An 18,054-nucleotide genomic window follows, 5' to 3' on the forward strand; every position below is an offset into this window, starting at 1 on the left:
TTCCACCTGAGAGGTTTCAGGTCACCAGTGCGTGGGTTGGTTTCGCACAGTGTGATTCTGGGAGTGTGGAAGGGATTCAACAATTGCCTGGGATAGATGCCAGTGGGAGGCAAAAGGCAATGGGAGGTGAGTTGAACTCAAAGAGGTCTGTAAATAGGGGTTCACAGTTTCCCTCAGGATTCGTGACGAGAGGGGGTGTTAATGGTTTCAGAACTCACAGAGTTAAAGAGTTCTGGTGACGTCTCTTTCCTGAGGCGTGGTTAGAAACACTTAAGGGAGGGGTTTGACTCCGTGTGTTTCAGTCTGACTCTCGAACGCCATGCGAGAGGGAGAATGTGTCAGTTCTCGCCAGGTCTGAATTTATGGTGTTATTCTACATGATTAAAGACAAGAGTAGATAAGGACTGCCTTGTGTCTGCTCTGATTTATTCCACACGTGCTGCACTTTGCTTCTCACCGCTGTGTTTCGCTCTGCTACCGGCAAGAGAAAGAGGCCTGAGGAGGACTTTTGCAGGAGGCACGGATAGCTTGCAGAGTTTCGCAACGGAAGTGTGCCAGGCTCCATGTTCAGTCTCTGTGTACACTCTTGTCCGGTGTAATCTGAAGAATTTCTTCCCACCATTTTTCTATCATTCATTAATTTTGCAATATTTCTATATATAAACTTTAAAATCTCTAATCTTCATCCACCATCTCCTCTCCCTGGTTTCGGATTCTGCCAATCCTTTCCGTCAAATCCATATAGTCCATCAACCTGGAGATCTTATGTCCGAGGCTCTTAAGTCTTTTCCAGGTCCCTTCTGCAGGTCTTCTTCATATTCTTTAGTGCCAAAAAGCAAATCTCGAGAAAACTCCAACCTAGCAATACTTTTATTCCTTCCGGACAAGTCAGCCAAATTTCCATAGTTAAAGCTGAGGTCTATAAGATGTTTCATGACATGTTTCAATATTCCTCCAAATCCCAAGGCCCCCAAAACTCCAGTCTCCTCCAAACCCAAGTCCATGTCCCAAAAGTCAGTTAATCCCTGCATAGAAGGATCTTTCCAACTTTCCTTCTTCCGTCCAAGCCGGGATCCAATCTTCAAAATCTGGCTTTTTCTAGATTCAATCGTAGAAGGCCTCAACTTGTAGTCCTCAATTTGCTTCTGTATGGCTGAAAATCCCACTTGTATTACTTTAGGCTCAGCCACCACAGCTTTCTCTTTCTCCTCCGCAATCTGTCCAACCAAAGTAATTTCTTGTGCCAAGTCCTGAATTGTTCCTGTATTGATGCTCACTTTTTGACTCCAATTAGTTACTTTTTGATCCAAATTGTCAATTTTAAAAGAAGTGTCATCTGTCTTCTTATGGAGCTGTTCCAGTGAATAGCTTATCTTACATAATACCGTCACAATGGTTTCTCCTATCAACATTTTGAGTGGTCCAAGGTCAATCTCTAGTTCTCACACTTACTTATCATACAGCTGGTGCAGTCCTGTGACAGTTTCAAAAACTCCCTCTAGAGGGAAACAGTCTCCACTTGTATCAGTCCTTTCAAGCACAATTCAGACCATAAAAATATTTTCACTTTTCAGTTACTTTTCCTCTTTTTCAAACGCAGAAGAGGACAATGGAAACAGTATCTTTCTCTTATATAACTAGTTGTCAAAAATGTTCTGTTCACAGTCAATGAACTCTCCCAAAATTTCCCTTTTTCTGGCAGCCCTTTTCCAGGTTCGGAGCAGTGATAATTTGATTTTTCACTCCCTCCTGCAGGCTCGCTAAGTCCAAAAATCCCCCCCCCCTTCTCCTGCTTCCAGGGGTGGTTTTGTAACTTTAACCGATGAAATTTCAATCCTTTGCCAAAAGCTTCCAAAGACTTTAGCTTATAACGTCTTTGCTTCAATCTATTTACAAGAAAGGGGAAGGCGGACTTCCTGTTTAAAACCTTCCCCGTTTCGGTGCCAAATTAAATTATTTGAAGATCCAATTTTGCGTTCTACTCACGGGTAGTTGTTTAAAGTCCAATTGTCCACAGGAAAAAGTCAGCGCTCTCCGGCAACAGCAATGCGGCTTCACTCCGCGAAAAAAGCAGTCGATAACTCCAGTGGTTTTTTGGTTTCTCTCTGGCTTGCTCTTGCTACTGGGCAAGCCCTGCTTTTAAACTCCTTGCAGATACTGCAGTCTAAGTAATTATCACAACTTTTAATGTTTTTCATCCCCCCACACAACTCCAATGTTTTGTTCAGCACCTTAAAGCTAGCATGAGCCAGACGCCTGTGCAGGAGATGAATACACATATCATGGGTTGGGACATTTTGCACATTCGCAACCTTAGACTCACACTGCAGTACATACATATTAGTTCTAAGGTTAGCATTTGCCAACACTGCCCCATTTTGCTTTATCTGGCACTGATTTCCCACAAAGTTTACTTCAAAGCCTGCTTTTGCCAAGTCTGGAATACTCAGGAGATTGTTTTGCAAACTAGGCACACACAACACATTCCTGAATGTGTGTCCCAGCTGTGGGAACACAACCTCCCCCTCACAAACCACATTAGCTTTCTGGCCCGTAGCAAGACTTACATGTTTTTTGTTTGAAGCCCTAGCATCAGTTAGCAATCCTTTTCTTTTACAAAAGGTTTGAGAAGCTCCACTGTCCAGAACCCACAGCTCTTCCTTTTCTTGACCATCTGCAGACACCCAAGCAGTAGACTCTCTCTGCTGCCTCCTGTGCTTCTGCTGTTTTTGTTGTTTTCTGGGGCAGTCCCGCAGCAGATGTCCACTGGACTTGCAGCAAAAACACCTTTTTACTTTGTTGACCACCGGCTGGTCTGCAGCAGTTCCTCCTGGCTGTTTCTCCAACTCCCGACACCTCTGCTCTTCCCGGCTGTTGTTCCCTCTGGGATGCTCCAACAGCTGGGCTGAGGTCATCTTTCGCTCTGCACGCCTGTCCTCCTCTGCATACAACCGTCCAATAACGTATTCCCGAGTCAGCTTATCAGTCTCTACAGACTCAAGGGAATTGACCAGCATATCATAGCTGTCATCAAGGGAACTCAGGACTATAAAGACTTTGTCCTCTTCCCCCACAGGCCTCCCTCTTAAGGCTAGCTCCTGGAAACAGCCTGTTAGGAATTTTAGCTGGTTCACCAGGGAGTCCCCCGGTTTCTTCCAACACCGGTACAGTCTCCTGGTCAATGTTATCAGTGAGCCAGCTGTCTCTCGCACATGGACAGGCTTGAGCGCATTCCACGCCTCACTTGCCATCACCTTATCAGCTACGTAGACTAGCTGGCTGTCGTCCACTCCAAGAATGATCGTAGCCAAAGCTTTCTCATCCTTTTCTAGCTGGGCCTCTGCTAGTGCCAGCTTTTCATCGTCGTCCTCATCCTCCTCAGGGGGCTGCGGTGGAGTTTCCACCACCTTCCACAGGGCCTCACGCTTGAGGAAGTGTTGCATGCGGACCGACCAGATGCTGTAGTTCGTGGCCGTCAGCTTCTCCAGCAACACGCCAGTTCTGGACTGCTCCATCCCTGCAGCTCACCTCCAGCACCCACGGCTACATAACTGCCACCTGTACTCTTGCGCAGTGGAAGCGTGCTGGGCCCATAACCCTGTCGCGAATTCCTCGCAGCGCTTTCAGCAGAAACGCTCAGAGTCCCAAGTTTTTTTCAGTGCAGTCTTTTTAATGTGAGCTATATACAAGTATTTACAAAAACAGTCCATACAGAGCACCTGCTCCTTAAGGCAAACGAACACTCTCCACCACAGCACCACCACACCACAGCACAACCACCACACCACAACCACACAACTGTTGCACAGGCTTTCCTTTTTAAAACAGGTGATAGCCAATCACATTCCCGCTGAGTCACTCTGACCCAGCACTTCACAGAGTATTGCATCAGCCTGTTGAAGCCTGCAGACTTACTCATCACCCTGCGAATCCCAACAATCATCTCCAGCTGTTGACCATGGTCAAGATAACAGACCGTGTGTGGAGCCAAAGTTTGACTGTGTGAGCCTTGTGTGTTGCCTCAGGCAGTCCAACAGTCCTGCTGTCTCTCCTGCCTCCTTGCAGTGGGAAGTGCTGTGTGCCAGCATGGTGTGACCCAATCCTCTTGAGAGGAGGCAGCGTGAATCAGCTCAGCTACCAAAGCCACATGGAATTGAAAACGAGCGACCACAAGCCCGTCAGCTCCCTCTTCCTCACAGGGGTAACACCTGCCCTGGCCAGGGCTATCGTCTATTCAGGGTTTTTAGTTGCCTGCTATGTGGCACCTCCTCGAATCTGGGCTGGCCCTGACCAACAACCAGGCCCCTTTCCACAGAGCTCCTCCTTAGCAAATGATTTCTGGTGCAAGGAGTGGGCAGGTTTTGGCTCTGTTAAATCCCTATGCTTCCATTCTCCACTGTTCTGAGTACACGCTGCTCCTGCAGGCATGGCAGACCACATGGGCTGAACTGTATACTTTAACAGTTGGCTCCATTCATGCAGTGGAGCTTCTGTGGCACTTGGCTTGCAGCATTTGGCTTCAGCCCATTGGGTCTGGAAGTCACAGAGCCACTTCCGAGCTCGAGAAAAGGTGGGGTTGCGGGGGGGGCCCACATGCGGGGGCTGGTTTTGGCCCCCGCGAGAACGAGGGAATCCCCGGGCTTGTCTGCGACCCGGCCCGCCAATCGGTGGGCTGGGGAGGCGTGGCCTAGCCCATTTAAGGCCGGCACACCCGGGGACAGCCCTCTTTGCCTCCATTCCAGCTGACCGGTTTTTTCGCCTGGTACCGTCGTGGACTCGCCTTTCCCTCGTGCTCGGCCAGACCTCGCTCAAGAACTGAAATCACTGTCGGGACTTTGGTCTCAGTCAGAGCTAAAATCACTGCTTCGCTTTAGCGTGGTTGCTGGTAGCAGAGGGTCAGGGCGCACGAACGGTTTGAAAGGGAGTGCAGCGGCGCTCGGGCTCTGCGGTCTTGCTGGACTAGGGAGTATTGCAGCGGTCACTTATTGGGTTCGCTTGCGGTGAGCTGTGCTACGCGGAGGGAAATCCTTGGATTAGCGTGTGGTCCAGAATACGGGTGAAGTATACCGAGCGGGTCTTCCGTGGCTGTTCTTTCCTTCTCCCTCCCGCACTAGGCACCATTTAACTGTGCCTTGCCTTATTTTGCCCTGGTTCCTTGGTCCCAAAGGCAATCTGCACGGCGGGAACCGAGCGAGCAAGGAGGACTGTAAACAGCGGAGCCCGCCCTGCGACGTTTTCTGCCAGGAGGCCTCCATTCTTAAAACAAGGGGGGGTTGGCAGCTTTATCTTGTGAGAGCAGGGTAATTCTAACAGTGTTTCATAGGGCTTTTCTCCCATTACAAATCCCTAGCGTATCACTTTCAGTCGCCGGTTTATTTACAGTTGCCAGGGTAACGGGGGGCGCCATTTTGTTTTACGCCACGTGGTGAAGCACAAGCGGCCATTTTTTGTGAGGTTCTATAGCCGACAGTCAGGGCGTGCTGCATTGTGGTTTACAGTGAAGCTCCGGCGGCCATCTTGCTTTAGGCCACGCAGCGAGGTGTGGGCAGCCTATCTTTAGTAAGGTACTAGAACCGGGCAACACTGTCTTTACTGTATCATTTGCTCATTCCTTTACTTTAGCGCCTGCAACCATCTAGTTTGAGGGCGTGTTTTCGTTAGCAGTTTTCAGTTCAGGGGCATTTTTGTTTCGAAGAAGCATTACCTGGCGCACGTCGCCCACGCAGGGGGTTGCCTGATTAGATAGCGCTAAATCTCGGGCAGCATTGTAAGCTTCATCGCTCCTGCGAGCGGGGCGGTAAATAGCAGGGGAGCTTTAAGCCTGGGAACTTTTAAGTCCTTTTTAAGTCTGTAAGGTTTACCCATGAGCTACAGGTCGCGGTATTGCGATTCACTTGAAGTGCTTGAGCACTGTTGGGCGTGCTGTTTTTCCGAGGTTATTTTTCTGTCGCTGCAGCAGTGCCGCAATCTAAGTGCGGGGTGTATTGTTTGAAGGTTTAATTATCTGGTGGCTGATCTGTAGTTTGATTGTTTTGCTTTACACGGTTCAGAGAGTGGCTGTTTAGTTGGAGGATTCCGGTTATTGGGCAACATATGTTTAGTACTGCTAAGGCACAGCTTGCCTCAAGTTAAAGTGCTGGGTGCGTCCATTTAGGGATAATTGTTTGGGAGCTGATTCATAAGTTAGTTGCATCTCATTACATTTAAGTGCCTGGAGCTTAAATTCTGGTTATTCAGCAGTGGAGCTGCTGAATAATTTAAAACTACTGTGTTGCTAAAGTAAAATAAAATAGATAGATAGATAGATAGATAGATATAATAATAAATAAAAGAAAAGAAAAGAAATAAAAGAAAAGCAATAGTAATAAAAGAAATACAATAAATAAATAATATAAATATAAATAAATAAATAAATAAATAACCCGAAGCATTTTAGGCCACTCAGTTGGTAAGCATCTAAGGTGGTCAGGATTGTTATAAGACCTGCTGTCTAAGTGGCTTACAGTGAGGAAGAGTTCGCGGGGACTGTTGTCCCAAGCTCATACAAAAGCAACCAGGGGCTCTTATTTGCTAGCGTTCAGGGTACATAATGCTGAGCTAGCCCTCTGTGTTGCCTTTTTCTTGCAAGGATAGCGTGTCAGTAATTATTTGGTACTAAATCCTACCTGAGATAAGTCTCACCTCTGATAACTGAACAACCCTTAACTTTAATACCTATTGGGCGGTCGTTCATTCTGAGCGGCTTCTAGCGGGTACGCATTTCCACCAGTGTGGACAATACTGAGCTAGTGGTTTGCAGATAATTAGAAGGTTTATTTGTGTCTTTTTTATTTCGGAATGGCTTCTGGGGGTAATCAGCAGGCTTCCTCCACCGGTAATCAGCTGGGATCTTCCACGGGTAATGGAGGCGCTCAATTGCCGGCTATGCCCTGTGATCCTCAAGCCTTTGCTCAATTCTTCATGGCTTTTGAAACATTTTATAGGCAGTGTAGGCCGAGGGCTCTGGCACTTCCAGCGCCAGAATCTTCACAGGAGGTTATACCCGATACTCCCCTTAACAGTCAGGAGCAACAGGGCACATCAGTCACTGCGCCGGTCAGCGATCAGATAGAGACCACGGCAGTCGGACGCCCCAACACTTGCGCCCAGTCAGCCATTGCTAAGAAACCCACCTCAGGCACCGGTAAAGGTAAGGCACCCGCATAGAGTGCCGGTAAAGGAAAGGCGCCTGCAAAGGGGGCCAGCAGTAATACCATGTCACAGGCTGGTATTTCAGTGTTTTTCAGGAGCAGCAGCCGCAGCACAGTTCTACGGAGGGTAGCTCGGGTTCCGACTCTGATACGGAGCAGCTGGAACCCCAAGTCGCCCAGCCAGCGGCCAATGAGAACTCGGCCAACAGTGAGGTGCAAGGGGGCAAAAGAAAGTCCAAGAAGAAGCACACGTCGGCTAAGAAGAAAAGAAGTAAGCAGTCGGAGACGGAGGATGAGTCAGGTACGTCTTCCTTGGATTCTTATAGCGAGGGTCCTATGGATGGATACTGGGGTTTTGGGGAAGATAATCATGGGATCCCACTTTGGGCGCATGAGAGAAGAGCTAATTCGCACTGTAAGACGTTCAATGGAACATTGGAATGGAAGGATGGGGCGTTGGTAGAAGATGTAAAGATTTCCACCAATCAGTCTACTGATTTTATATTAGGGAACCATTTGTCCCAGAGGAAGAGGAATAAGATCCTTAATGGCGACTATGTAGATATGTTTACGCTTCTCCCTCCTACCAAGTTAACTGGGAAAGGGGAAAAGAAGCGCTCTTTTGGTAAGCGGAGGTATAGGACGCCTAGGGCTGAGCGCACCTTTGAGAACTGGTTGGATGGGTACCAGGTCTTCATGGGAGTAATTTGCGCAGCTTACCCCAAACGTTCGATGGATCTGGTTGCTTATTTGGCTCACGTGAGGCGGGCTCACACGCTGGCGAGTGAGACCGCGGCATTAACCTATGATGAGAATTTTTGTAGAAACGCTTCTCTCCTGCCCTCCACCCGGTGGGACCTAAGGGACTCTAATTACTGGGGCGAGGATGTTGGCCCTTACATCGAAAAGAAGAACCAGGAATCGGCCAAGTCGGGTAAGACAGAGGCAAAACGGCGCCGCCAGTGCTGGGAGTACAACAGGGGTGTGTGTTCGTGACCTTCCTGTAAGTATCTTCACGAATGTGAGCGGTGCCTGGAAAACCACCCCACCTCTGCGTGCTTTAAGAATAAGCAACAGCCCTTTCGGGGGGCAGGGGGTACTTCAACAAAAATGCTAGAAGTGCCCCCGGATCATCTCACCAAGGACCCAGTAACCGCCAGTAACTTGGATCTTGGTCTCGCCTTCTCCCCCATCCGCCTCCAGCCCCTCAAAACCCTCCTAGACCAATACCCCGATAGAAAAGCCGCAAAATACCTTTGGGAAGGATTCTCCATGGGGTTCAGAATCCCCGTGGCATTTCCTCCCAACACTGGGGATCCCCAAAATCAGAAGTCTGTACGGGAAAGGCCTGAGATAGTTAGGGAAAAGATACAGAAGGAAATCACGGCAGGTAGGGTTGCAGGTCCCTTTTCCGAGCCCCCCCCCCAAGGGGCTTCACTTATCCCCGCTGGGCATTGTACCGAAAAAGGCTCCGGGGGAGTTTCGCATGATCCACAACCTCTCTTACCCAAGGGGAGGCTCTGTCAATGATGCGATACCTCAGGAACTGTGTACGGTGAAATACGCCTCTTTTGACCAGGCAGTTAAAATGGTTCGCAGATTTGGGCGAGGAGCACTTCTAGCAAAATGTGACATCGAGTCCGCATTCCGCCTCCTGCCGGTGCATCCATCAGATTTCCGTTGGTTGGGGTTTCAATTTGAGGGGGCGTATTTCATTGACAAAGCAATGCCTATGGGCTGCTCCGTTGCATGCTCAGCATTAGAGTCCTTTAGTACGTTTCTCGATTGGGCCCTGTGCTTCAGGACAGGGTCGCTGGGTGTGTTGTATTACCTGGACGACTTTATTCTGGTCGCAGATAATAGACAGCGATGCTCTGCCCTCTTGGAGGCATTCACAACTCTAGCGGGGGACCTCGGAGTACCACTGGCAGCTGACAAAACGGAGGGCCCAGCCACATCTCTGGTCTATTTGGGCATTGAGTTAGACACCGTGTCCCAAACTTCTAGGCTCCCGCTGGAAAAACTGGTCGCCCTTAAGGCATTGATACAGCAGCTCCTGCCCCTAAAGAAGGTTACCCTTAGACAAATTCAATCTCTGTTAGGTCACTTAAATTTTGCTTGTAGGGTGGTGGCACCAGGCCGGCCCTTTTGTGGCCGCCTGGCCAGATTGTCAGCGGGCCTTAGGGCACCCCAGCATAGGGTATGCCTCTCCAAAGAAGTTAAGTCCGATCTGGGAGTCTGGCTTCAATTCCTCGACAGGTATAACGGCATATCCTTATGGCAAGATACCATGGCTCTCAAGGCTGACTTGCAAATGCAATCAGACGCGGCGGGTTCTCTGGGATTTGGTGTTTATTTCAGGGGACAGTGGTGCGCTCAAAGGTGGCCTGCAGACTGGCAGGGCAAGCCCATTACTCGAGCCCTTACAATTTTAGAATTTTTTCCTATTGTAGTGACAGTACATTTATGGGCGGGACAGTTTCGCAATCATAGGGTTTGTTTCAATACAGACAATCAGTCAGTAGTAGCGGTTCTTTCTAGACAGTCTGCGCATACCACCAGAGTGGGAAACCTGTTACGGTCGTTTGTCCTCTTGTGCCTTGAGCAGAATATATATATTTCAGCCAAATTCGTGCCTGGCATTAATAATGACATCGCGGATGCTCTGTCTCGTTTTCAGATGGAGCGTTTTCGCTCATTAGCGCCGGATGCACAACAGTCACCGCTGCCTTTCCCGGAGCATCTCTGGAGCCTCGGGAGTGAGAAGTGATGAAGGGAGTATTGGGTGCAGTTGCCCCTTCCACAATGAGATCTTATAAGAAAGCGTGGGCCGACTTCCTAAAGTTTCGCAACAGTATACCCAACGCGAGGCAGGATTCAGTTCCTTCAACGAGGGAGGTCCTCCGCTACTTAGCCCACCTGAAGGAGCTGGGCAGGGCACCAAAGACTCTTAACATCCAGTCCGCAGGGATTTCATACTTTTGTAAAGCCTTGTTTGCCACAGATCCGTGCGCTGAATTTGTAGTGCCTAAGGCCTTAGAGGGTTGGTGCAGGCTCCAGCCCCCTAGCACTGACAAGAGGAGGCCCATAACTTTCGACATTCTGACCCAGATCCATAAGGAATTAAGAACAATATGCTGGTCAAAATATGAAGCTCGCCTATTCTCAGCTGCTTATTCCATGGCCTTCTTTGGTGCCCTCCGTATAGGGGAGGTTGTATGTGAAGGGGGGGCCACAGCCAAAGGGGCATCCTCCTAAGTGACCTGACCCTGTCCAGTACTGACCTGATGGTGCAAGTACGGAGCTCTAAGACAGACCAGCAGGGTAAGGGGCCCCTCCTTCGCTTACCAGCGGCACAAGGGAGTGGACCTTGCCCGGTTAGGGATACTAGGCGTTTCCTCTATTTAAGACCCAACAGACCCGGCCCTTTCTTGATTCACGCGGATGGATCGCTCTTGGCCAGGCACCAGTTTACTTGCGTGATGCGCATGGCATTGGCAGCATGCGGGCTGCCTGCGGCAGAATTTGCGGCTCACTCCTTTCGAATTGGAGCCGCTACCACTGCGGTACACCTCGGGCTCTCAACTGAGAGGATAAAGGACTTGGGGCGGTGGAAATCTAATGCGTATAAGGCGTATGTTAGAAAGAATCTATGACTAGCTGCCTGGTTCCTGACCTGGGTTTTTCTGTTCATTTTCCTTCCAGAATACATGAGGGTGCGCATCTGGTTGGTGGGCCACAGCATTGTGCATTGGACTAAGAATCGAGCCATGAGCAAGTTTGGGGCAAAACTTGAACTTACCTTCAAATGTTGAGGTGGCTTGGATTATGTGAAGAGGGATGCGCTGGAACAAATTCAAGCCAGCCATGATGGCGAGAGCCGCTTCTGAGGGCCCACCTGATGACTTGGTTATCCAGTTGGGGGAGCATACCGCAAAGCTATAGACTTGAGATGGAACATTTTCGATGACTTTGCTGATCTGATGGCGGTTTATCCAAACATTACTATCTTGTGGTCCTCGTTGCTTGAGAGGAGGACATGGAGGGATAGCTTGAGCCTGGTTGCAATCAATAGAGCAAGAAAAGTGTTGGAGCGGGCTGTGGCGCGTAGAGTGGCGGCTCTGGGTGGGTGTGTCATTAGCCACCCCACCATCAATTACAGCAACGACGCCCTCTACAGAGTTGATGGCATGCATCTGTCAGATGCTGGAAACGACATTTGGTTGGGGGACATCATGGCCGGGATTAGGAGTTGGTTACAGGTTTGAAGGTATTGGCGGCGAGCTTTGCTCGATTGGCGGTTAGGCATTGGCAGGGGTAATTGTTATGCAAATGAAGGGGGGAAGGAAGCACCATCACCTTCCCCCAAGGAAAAGGGTAGTCTGGTAGAGGACTCCGGAGGGCGTTGCCCTGTTTGAAACCTAGGGAGGTGAGGGCCTCCGGCACGCCCCCGAGCGGTGACACCCGTGGGATCCTAGTTGGCGTACTTCAACAGGACTCCCACGGCTGGTGGATAACCCTTCCCGGTCCCCATGCCGGGTAGTCGATAGGAGCCAATGCCTAAGGCCAATACCTTCCAATTCCTGTAATCAATAAAGTTGTGGCCTTTTACGCCCATTAACCTTAAATAATGTGTCCAGTGTCTTCATTTCACTTGGGGGGAGGGGACTTGCCACGCAACCGCTGCCATCCCTGGGGAAGCTCCCAGAGTTACAGTACTTGCCTCTTTCAGGGCTGGGAACGGGGGGGGGGGTGCATCAGGCATTTCTGCTCTTAACACATACCCCCTTTTTAGTCCATAGCTCCAACAAATGTGCTCTGTCGTCCCCCCCCATAGGTGAAGGTTGTGGATGACCGACGGTACCGGAAAGTGTTTGAGGATATTGTTCAGTTGATGGACAGAATGGAGAACGAATTCCTTCCCTCACTGGAGCTCAGCAGGAGGGAGGTAAAGACGAATAGGATCCTCTCCAGCCCCTTAAAGAGGGTTTGCTGCAAAAAGACCGGGGGGGGGGGGAAGCCTGCTTTATATCATGTCAGGCCCTTGGCCCATCTAGCTCAGTCTTGTTTATACTGTCTCCGAGTGGTTCCCCAGGATTCCCGGGGGATCTCTCCCAGCCCTACCTGGAGATGCTGGGGATAGAACCTGGGACCTTTGCATGCAAAGCAGATGCCCTTCCACTGAGCTGCAGCCTCTTCCTCTTCCTCACAGGCAAATACTCCAGGGGTAGCCAGCATGGTGCCCTCCAGATGTTGGACTACAACTCCCATCATCCCCAGCCAACATGGCCAGGGGCAATGGGAAGTTGCAAGTGCAGCAATATCTGGAGAGCCCCACATGGACACTCAAGAACAAACGTGGCCACTGTGTGGTGGCGTTTAGACCTGTTGCATGTGCAGTCCCCTAAATGAGATCCCGGGGCCAAGGACAAACTTCCCCCTGGAGCACATTTCCTTGCCATCTGCTGAAGGCAAGCACTCTCTTTCCTCCCCCCCCCCCCCATTTTGCTCTGCAGTTTTCGTTTGAGAATGTGAAGTTCCGGCAGCTGCAGAAGGAGAAGTTCCAGATCACAAACAACGGGTAGGTCACCCTCCATTTCTCCTTTATCCCCAAGCTCAGTGACAGCCAGTATTGTAAGCCATGGCTTCGCACTGAGCCCTGCGAGGGATACTTGGAGCCCAGTGAGTCTCTCTCTGGAATCATAGAATTGTAGAGTTGGAAAGGGACCCCAAGGGTCATCTAGGGAAGGCCTTTGTTTCCTTTTCATCCCCCCTTTTCTCCTCCTCTTCCCAACCCTCCTCCCTCAAACCTTGGGAGTTTGGTAGAGCAGGGGAGGCTTAACATTTGTGGGCTACATTGCCCCATGCTCAAGCCTCCAAGGGCCACACATCAAAGCAGGTGAGCCCAAAGTGTAAAAGTGTGTGTGACCAGCTTTAAACAAACAAACACACACACAAATGAATTGAAGCCCCAAAATGCTGAAGGGTCCCAAAAAACCTTTTGGCATCGCAGGGAACCAGTGAGAGCAGTCCGTCAAAAAATTACTTTTTTTAAAAAAAAATGCATATTTTTACGTTGTGGAGGAACAAAAATATATTGGGGAACATATAGAACTAGCCAAACTTTTAAAAACTCAATGAAATGTAGACTAAAAAAGAAAGTTACATTGGGGGTGCAAAAATCCTTTAGGAGACAAATAAATGCTTTCCCTTTTTATATTCTTTTGTTAGGATCACTTTCTCTTACCCCCCCCCCCCAGTATCCTGTCACCATCTTCTGTGCAGCTGCTGCTTTGGAGGAATAGAGAGGAAAATGGGGTGGGGGTGGGAATTGAGTAGCTTCTTTTCCTAATTCTTGAAGTTAAGGTTTCCCACATACACCTGTGAGAACAGGACACTGTACTAGATGGGCCATTGGCCTGATCCAGCAGGCTCATATTGTGTCCTTCTGTTAAATTATTCACTATCTTAACTTTGTGGGACGCGGGTGGCGCTGTGGGTAAAACCTCAGTGCCTAGGACTTGCCGATCATATGGTCGGCGGTTCAAATCCCCGCTGCGGGGTGAGCTCCCGTCGTTCGGTCCCAGCTCCTGCCCACCTAGCAGTTCGAAAGCACTCTTAAGTTCAAGTTGATAAATAGGTACCGCTTTATAGCGGGAAGGTAAACGGCGTTTCCATGTGCTGTGCTGGTGCTGGCTCGCCAGCTGCAGCTTCGTCACGCTAGCCACGTGACCCAGAAGTGTATTTGGATGGCGCCGGTTCACGGCCTCTAGAGCGAGATGAGCACGCAACCCTAGAGTCGGACACGACTGGCCCATAAGGGCAGGGGTACCTTTACCTTTACCTTTATCTTAACTTTTAATTTACAAACAAACAAACTTGGCTATGCCAAAGAGTGTATCTACCTGACCTCCTCCCGTTTTAGATGAGACGGTGGACATTTCCCTGGATGTGTACGTCAGCAAGGACTCTGTGACGCTTCTCAATTCAAGAGAAGATAAGATTGAGGATATCTTTGTCCTTCACCTTGACCGTGGCAAGGACTATTTCCTCACCATCAGTGAGAGCTACCTACCAAGCTGCTTCGGGACCTCCTTGGAAACCTTGTGCTGGATGAGGCAGCTGATTTGCGAAGTTCCCGTCACCAGACTTATTGACCTGGTAGGGAAAGGGGTTCATTTACCTGGCAGGTTCATTTGCTGAATGTCTAACCTTCCCACTCTGCTTGCCTGCTTGAAAAACAGCTGCTCTTCCACTCAGAAATGTGTGGCCTGGGGGTCCTTCACTGCATTCAGCTTCAGCTTCTGTAGCTGTGCATTCTCTTCCTGTGTGCTGTTCATGCCCGTTGTTTGCATTGACTGAGTCATCCCACGTTCTTGTCCTCCCACCTGCCCTTTCACAGGGCCACTAAACCGTGTGCATTTCCCTGCCATCTGCCCAGATACTGTTCAGCCAACGGGCTGTTTCTTTCTCTTCTCAGGGCCTGTGCCATTAACGCACTTTGTTGTCTTTTCCCCACTTTTCTTTTGCTCTTGCCTTCCTCCTCTGATCTCAGGGAGAAGACAGCTTCCTAGAAAAGGTAACAGTTGACTTCCGGGGTGGCGCCATCGGTAATGGTGGATTCCCTCTGACTTGGAGGGAACCGGCTCTGCGGAAATTGGGTCTGCACCGCTACGGCGAAGCGGGGACCCTTCAAAAATCACAGGCGGGTGAAGCCTGTGACTGTGGGACTCGGCGGGCACCTTTTGCGCCCCCTCAACTTGCAAAGGAGCCCAATTACGGGTTCCGGAGCGGAGCGGGGAAGTGGTGCGGTGCTGTGAGTCAACTGCTTCTTCCGTGGAGCGAAGCCGCACAGCCGTTACCGGAGAGCGCTGCCTTTTTCCTGGGACAATTTGGCTGCAAAACAACGATCCTTGAGTAGGCTAATTTCGGAAACAAAGGAACTAAGAAATAATTTGGCACCGAAGCGGAGAGGCATAAACAGGAAGTCTGCCTTCCGTTCTTTGTAAAAGGAGTAAAGCAATGAACTTGTAAGCGGAAACCTCGAAAGACGTTGGAAAAGGATTATAATTCTAACATCAAATTAAGCAATTTCCCCCCCTTGATTGCAGGGGAGGGGGGGGAAAGGTCTGAACTGTATTTCCCTGCAAAAAGAGAGAAAAAGAAGCTAAAATCCACCGCTCAAACCTGGGAACGGGTTGCCAGTGAACAGTAAGAATGCTGTATTGTGACATGCGCTGCTGCTGAAAGTACCCGTGGGGATCCAGGGCACAGTCCTTCAATGGCTGCGCTCGTTTCTCTCCGGTCGGGGACAGAGGGTGGCGCTTGGGGGGGAATTGTCATCCCGCCACTCCTTGGTGTGTGGAGTGCCTCAGGGTGCGATACTCTCCCCGATGCTTTTTAACATCTTTATGCGCCCCCTCGCCCAGCTTGTCCGGAGTTTTGGGCTGGGTTGCCATCAGTATGCCGATGACACCCAACTCTATCTGTTGATGGATGGCCATCCTGACTCGGCCCCAGACACACTGACCAGATGTTTGGAATCTGTGGCTGGATGGTTACGTGGAAGCCGGTTGAAGTTAAATCCTTCGAAGACAGAGGTCCTCTGGCTGGGACGGGACGATATGGGATTGGGGGGGCAACTCCCATCTCTTGTGGGGGTGCAATTAGTGCCAGCACCGTCCGTTAAGAGTTTGGGTGTAATCTTCGATACCTCCCTCTCTATGGAGGCGCAGATTACAGCTATAACAAAGGCGGCATTTTTTCATCTCCGCTAAGCTAAGCAGTTGGCCCCTTATCTCTCTCGCCCTGACCTAGCCACTGTGATCCACGCGACGGTCACCTCCAGACTGGATTATTGTAACTCGCTCTACGTGGGGCTGCCCTTGAGACTGACCCAGAAACTCCAGCGGGTGCAGAATGCCGCGGCGAGACTGCTTATGGGGTCTTCGCTGCGAGATCACATTCATCCGGTACTATACCAGCTGCACTGGCTCCCGGTGGAGTACAGGATCAGGTTTAAGGTGCTGGTTTTAACCTTTAAAGCCCTATACGGCCTAGGACCCTCGTACCTACGGGACCGCCTCTCCTGGTATGCCCCACAGAGGAACCTACGGTCTGCAAATAAAAACATCCTGAAGGTCCCAGGCCTCAGAGAGGTTAGGCTGGCCTCAACTAGAGCCAGGGCTTTCTCGGCTGCGGCTCCAATCTGGTGGAACGCTCTGTCACAAGAGACTAGGGCCCTGCGGGACCTGACATCTTTCCGCAAGGCCTGCAAGACAGAGTTGTTCCACCAGGCCTTTGGTCAGGGCCCAGCCTGACTCCCTCCTCTGGCAACCTGCACAGAACTTTGCTTAACGGTTGCCATTAATTTGATTTTAATTAATTTTTATAATGAAATGTTTTAGAATGTTGGATTGTTTGATTGTTTGATTATTTGTTTGTTGTTAGCCGCCCTGAGCCTGGCTTTGGCTGGGGAGGGCGGGATATAAATAAAATTTATTATTATTATTATTATTACCCTTTGACAGTTAACTCTGCATCTGAGATACAAGTAAGATGCAATATTTCTGGCTGGCTTCTCCTGGTTTTAAAGTAACTGTAAACAATTGAGATTGAAATTGTCGCCCTTTTTGTGAACTGGGGGGCTAAAGGAAAAAGGTTAACTACTCTAAGACTTTTTGACTGCTACTGTGTCCCCCTAGAGGAAGTTTGAAATTGTTACAATAGCAGCTGGGCCAGGGGAATTTTCCACTTCAAAACAAATTCTGATCGTGAGACTGACCTTGGGCTCTATCTAGAGTGTTATGGCAGATAGAAAGGAGAAGATAGATTTGTTACAGGAAAAAACAATGAGGTCTGGCAGACTATTTCGCACAGACGGTGGGCTGCAGCGAAGAGCATCGACATCTGGCCCTTCTGGATTACCAACAGTAGCCTCATCGGCACAACCTAAACCCAAAGGAATGGCAGCTGAAGATGCTTTGGCTCAGGCATTAGGTAAAATTAACGAATCTTTGGAAAGAATAAGTAAACAAGTAGCCGAGGCATCGGGCAAAATTGACCAAAACACTACAAGTATTAATAATCTGGGACAGAAGGTAAATACCAACACAGAAACTATTCAGAAATTACTACAGGAATCTACCTCGACACGAAAGACAGCTGAAGAGGCAAAGGAAATAGCAACTGCTGTAGAAGAGAAGATACCACCGATACACAAACAACTTGAAGACCACAGGTCAATATTGTCTATGATTGAGTTGAAGGAGAAGCAAACAAATTTAAGGATCAGGGCCGTACCTGAACTTGAGAAAGATAACTTGACTGATTTTCTTATGCAGGAATTTGCAGACTTTTGGAACCCAGATTTGGAGAAGGATAACTTCAAGATAGTGAGTGCCTTCAGGCTTGGAAGAGGAGGGAAGAAGAACAGGGTGAGAGACTGTTTGATCACCCTCCGAACAAAAGAGGAGAGAGACAAAATCTTGAGTCTGCACTTCCAGAAGACTTTGGAAATACACCAGTCAAAAGTGGAGATATTTAAGGACATTCCGAAACATCTTTTGGACCTTAGGTCCAATTATAGAGATTTGGTTGCCCTGTTGAGAAGCAACGGAATCATCTTTAGGTGGGAATTCCCCCAAGGCCTATCCTTTAGTTACAAAGGGAAGAAGATAAAAATAAGATTAGAGGACGACAAAGACAGATTTCGGAGAGACCACGGAGAAGACCTGCAGAAGGAAGCCGCAGAAGAGTTAAGAGCACTAGTAAGTGAAACTTTAGACATACCAAGATTACCTCCTGAACTAAAAGACTGCCTAAAGAAGGTGATACCACCGACAGATCAGGAACAGGCACTGGG

At 49.4% G+C, this 18,054-nt stretch overlaps 1 long non-coding RNA gene and 1 pseudogene across 2 annotated transcripts in view; one reads left to right on the plus strand and one right to left on the minus strand.

Moving 5' to 3' along the window:
* The window catches only part of LOC308467808, a 921,448-nt gene that overhangs the window by 791,816 nt on the left and 111,578 nt on the right, over positions 1-18,054 (minus strand). The gene's annotated exons all lie outside the window — the stretch shown is intronic.
* Positions 1-18,054, plus strand: part of LOC308467662 (inositol polyphosphate 5-phosphatase OCRL-like) — a 49,054-nt pseudogene that overhangs the window by 20,870 nt on the left and 10,130 nt on the right. The window contains exons 10-14 of the transcript XR_013991571.1: positions 4,066-4,201; positions 12,028-12,138; positions 12,707-12,872; positions 14,116-14,351; positions 14,746-14,769. The product of XR_013991571.1 is annotated as an inositol polyphosphate 5-phosphatase OCRL-like (transcript). The remainder of the gene's footprint in view (positions 1-4,065; positions 4,202-12,027; positions 12,139-12,706; positions 12,873-14,115; positions 14,352-14,745; positions 14,770-18,054) is intronic.

The sequence above is a fragment of the Podarcis pityusensis genome, assembly GCF_964106645.2.
Source record: "Podarcis pityusensis genome assembly, chromosome: W".
Taxonomy (NCBI): domain Eukaryota; kingdom Metazoa; phylum Chordata; class Lepidosauria; order Squamata; family Lacertidae; genus Podarcis; species Podarcis pityusensis.